This window comes from Nematolebias whitei, chromosome 10, assembly GCF_014905685.2.
Source record: "Nematolebias whitei isolate Nwh7 chromosome 10, NemWhi1, whole genome shotgun sequence".
Taxonomy (NCBI): domain Eukaryota; kingdom Metazoa; phylum Chordata; class Actinopteri; order Cyprinodontiformes; family Rivulidae; genus Nematolebias; species Nematolebias whitei.
Window position 1 is genome coordinate 33,223 of NC_056507.1, and position 4,943 is coordinate 38,165.

Genomic DNA, 4,943 nt, shown 5'->3' on the forward strand with positions numbered 1-4,943 from the left:
CCCCCCAACCCTTGCCCAGAACCCTAAATGTCTACATGCTACATATGAGAGTGGGCACAGGTCCCGGAGGTGAGAATGATTACACATCCCACCCCCATATGCCACCATGTGCCCACTCCAGACCCTATATATGCATGTTGTGAGAATGTTATATGCAAGTGTCTAGGTTGTTTGATAAAATTGGGGCCCAGGTCTCCATGAACCACGGAGACGGAGGATCCTCCCCGCAGCTCTGTAGTGCACCTGAACCCCAAGGCCCTGCTTGAGTGGTGGTGTGATGGAGTGGGTGGAGGAAGACGTCGAGATGCGGAGGAACAACTGAGGTGGCAATGCCCTCCCAGGGGGCCAGCTCCCCCACTGACCCCAATAGGCACCCTCATTCTCCGAGATCCACCAGGGGAGGGAGGCTCCAGTGCATCCATCCAGGAGCAGGAGGTAGCCGCACCACCAGGGACCCAGGCCATGGACCGGCACATAGCCCCGAGGACCGACCAGAACCCGGGCCAGCGACAAAGATATTTTAACTTTAATACACTTTAATACAGAGTGTCAGGTGGGCACTATTTGTCTTTATAGAGAAATAAAAAACATCACCACTAGACTTTACTTGTGTTCAACACTACTTGTCTAAATGATGTTTCTCATGAAGCTTGAGGACAATAAGGTGTGGGGTTTTAAACACATTTCAACTGTAATGCGCCTGAACACACAGCATCTCTTAGGGTGCATTCACACCAGCCCTGTTTAGTCCGCTTTAATCGAACTCTAGCTCGTTTTTCTAGAAAGTCCGGTTTGTTTAGGGAGGTGTGAACGCGCCATCGAACTCTGTCACGGAACAAAAAGGCGAACTCTGGCCCGGGCTAAAACCTAGGTCTCGGGCTGATAGAAGCAAACTCCAGCGCGGTTCGAGTACAGTGTGAATGTGAACAGACCGGGCCCCGCTCCGCAGGGTAAACAAACACGCATTTCTCTTACCTTATATGGAGCCGTCAGCTGCCTTGTGTGGAAAAACAATATTCTCCATGGTCTTCTGTCTCATCTTCTGCTCATGCTAAGTCCATTTTTGAAAAATGACAAAATATAACTCCTAAAACTGCTAAAACTTGATGCCACTTCGTTTTTATTTTTATTTACAGAAGAAGAAGAAGACGTGTCTCCAGAGGTTTTGTGTCATTTCTTTCAGTAGTTCTTGGTGCAGCACCCCTACAGGCGAGCGGGGGAACAGGTTGGTTCAACAGGTTGACTCGACTGCACAGTGCAGTGTGAATGCAAACGCACCAGCTCAAATGTAAACGAAAGGTCATTAATATTGGTCCTGAACCGAGTCTACCGGACTATCTGGTGTGAAAACGACCTTACACCTGCAGCGTCACAGTTACTGCTAAGCTAAGATTCTACAGACGTAGCTCCTCTCAAACATCCTCCTAACATGAATATATGTTGATGATCAACCCCCTGATCAACCACTGCCCACACTAAGCTGCTAAACTGGTGAGTGAGTAACACGGGTGCATCCATCTCCTTCACCTGTGCGTGTTTTCTGCCGAGGCAAGAAGCGACGGTGGAGAGTTGGAGGTAACCAGGAAAACCTGGAGTGGAGTTTTAGTGGCTTGAATATTCTCCTATTAATTAAGTGGAATGGATTCGTTCACGAAGAAAGAGAAACTGCGCCGCCTGAACTAATGTTTTATAGTAAAAGTGGGGGGTCCAAATGAACGTTTTTTTAATGTGGGGGGGACTTGTCCCCTTCACATATAATGGTTGCGACGCCTATGCTCAGGACAAGCGGTCATCTGCTTTGACCGGCTGGTTTGAGAGGACAGGAACGAGAGACAGACGAACACAGAACGGTAGGTCCAGATATAGGTCCAGGTCCAGATATAGGTCCAGGTGTACCTGAAAGACAAAAAAAAAACACGTGAAGGATATAAAAAATAATTACAAACACAAAACAGGTTGAGCAGAGTAAGTAAAGACGGTAGCAGCATGAAGGAAGGTGGTCAGTTTGTCCTCCAGCAGTCTTAAGCCCATAGCAGCATAACTAAGGGACCCAAGCCAACCCTAACTATAGAATTTATCAAGAAGGAAAGTCTTAATCCCAGTCTTAAAACTGGACAATGTGTCAGCCTCACGGATATAAACTGGAAGTTGGTTCCACAAGAGAGGAGCCTGATAACTGAAAGATCTTCCTACTGTTCTGATTTTGGAAACTCTAGGACCCGCAAATAAACCTGCAGTCTGAGAGCAAAGTGCTCTGTTAGGAAAATATGGAACAATTGCAGATGATTGCATGAAGAACTCTGTAATAATCCTAAAGCCTTGTAGAAAACTTCTCTAGTGGGATTGAGATCATTCACCAGATACGAACAGAGGAAATGTTTTGAGAATTAATGTGGAATTATTTAGACACATCAGGATTCCAAAGAATGTTGTGATAACCAGCTGGTCTATTATTTGCTGCATGAATATTTCATGTTTAATTTGTCTCCTTGTGGTTTTTGTTGAACACCAGTCAGGTTGAGTGGTGTTTAACTCTAGTCAAGTTCTGACCAGTGAAGTTGTGTGGTGTTTACTTCCTGATTAACTCTGCTCTCACCAGACCAAAATGTTCAGTATTTGGGCCTGGTATGGAGTGATGCTGATGGTTTACCTTCATGGGTTTGCTCAGGAAATGTAGAAACAAACTAACTGTGTCATCATATTTTCAATCACTGACTGATATTTTCTCCATTATCTGTGAGGGTGAACTGTTTTCAGACAGGCTGGGATTACTTCAGCTGTAGTGGCTGGGGGAGGGGGGGTGTAGATTAGAGGAAGAGGTGTGGTTCTGGTTTGGTGGGGGCAGGATCAAACAGAAACAAGAAAAACAAAGATCATTCTTTAGGATATATTAACCCTTACTTTAAACAAATGGTTCTGAGCTCAATCCTGCATTGAACTGAACCGCAGCCTTTTCCTGGTGGGGCTGTAACCAAATGTCTCCGTACGGCCTGTCTCTAGCCTAGCTTGGCCTGGCTGTCCTGATGCTTGTATAATCTGTTGAAAGCTGTTGTCCTGGAGGACATAAGAGCTTTATTGTCTCTATTCTCCTTTTGTTGAGGATTGAAGCAGAATTTCTAGGTCACCGGCTGTGACTGAAGGCCCCGCTGCCCACTGATGCACCACCCCCCTCACTCCCTATGCCCACTTGTTTCCACCAAGCCCCATATTTCACCCAGCATTGCTGGGATCCCACAGTCAGAAACCTGCTCTCAGCAACAACAGCAAGGCTGTGATCTGTCACAAACTCCAGCTTCTGTTTTGTGTCGGGGCAGATGCATTATGGATGCTAACTTGTTCCATTTATCAAAAGCTCCTTTCATGGTGAGAATTGGGCAAACAAACCCTCGGAGCCTTTCACCATTCATAGACATTCTCATAATTATGTTTAACCTCCCACCCTGCAAGAGTTCAATTTATTGCAGACCCATCTCTACAAACATTTAGATGCCACAGTCCACACAACCTACAATTGTAGTGCTGCCCACATAAATTATACAGAATTTAGTGAACAAATACTAAGGTCTAATTTTCCTTGTCATTTCCATCTCATGTGATACATGTGGTGGAATGAAATTGTGTACACAGGGTCCCAGTTACATCCAACAAAAGTATAATTTGTTTAAAAAAAAACGTAATAAGATCTAAGATATCCTGATGCATGCTCAATAATCCAGGTAGAAAAATCTAAAAAAGTTAAATCTGGTCCTCTGGACATTCAAAAAACAAAGCAAAACAACAACAAAAAAATGTAGAAACATTTCGTCTTTCATCCGAAAGACTTCCTCAGTCTGAGGTGCTGTATTCAGCTCACCCTTATAAATAGCACCTTCTCAGAGTGGATCAACCAGTTTGCTGCTGACAACCAAAACCAGCTGCTCACATGATCAAGAAGGACCATCAGCCTAACAATGGATCATTAGCACCCTGATGGCTGTTTACTATTCATAGAGGGCTGAGTGATACTAGCAATAGCAGCATTGTAAGAGGGGGACAGTTGAACATGGAGGCCTCCACCCCTGTTTAATAATGGACGGTTTCTTTTCACAAAGATAGCCTCCTTTACTCCTCTCTCACCATTGTTCCTCTCTATCCAGGATGTGAACATCTTCATCCCTGAACGAGTGACCACTGGCCTGGAGATGAGTGTAGACCGCAGAGTCCTGGCCTGATGTTGTTGCTCTTCTGTGCTGGTCCATCCTTTTGGCCAGTGGCTGTTTAGTTTCCCCAATGTAAGACTGATCACAGCCCTCCTGACACTGAACAGCATACACAATATTACTCTGTTTGTGCCAGAGGACTGGATCTTTGGGATGAACCAGTCTTTGCCCTAATGTATTTTGGGGTTTAAAAGCCACTGGGACGTTGTGTTTAGAAAATAAGCATCTCAGTTTCTCTGATACTCCCACAACATATGGAATGACCACTGGTCTGGGTCTTGGTTCCTCCTTTTCAGCTGACGGCTGACTTTAGTCCTGTTTGGGTTTCTTCTCTGCTTTCAGGAAGGCCCAGTTAGGATATCCACATTGCTTTAGAGCCTGTCTTGTGTAGGATTTCTCCTTCTGCCTGGCTCCTGAGCTAGTGGGGACGCTGTCTGCTCTGTGGTACAGAGTCCTGATGACTCCTAACTTGTGCTCCAAAGGGTGATGGGAGTCAAACTGCAAATACTGGTCTGTGTGGGTGGGTTTGCGGTACACCTCAGTTTGCAAATATCCTCTATCAGATACTGAGACATTACAGTCCAAGAAAGCCAACCTGCCATTTTTTACATCTTCTCGTGCAAACTTGATGTATTTATCCACAGAGTTGATGTGGTCAGTGAAATGTTGGACTTCCTGAGATTTAATTTTAACCCAGGTGTCGTCAACATACCTGAACCAATGACTTGGTGGTGTCCCTGAAAA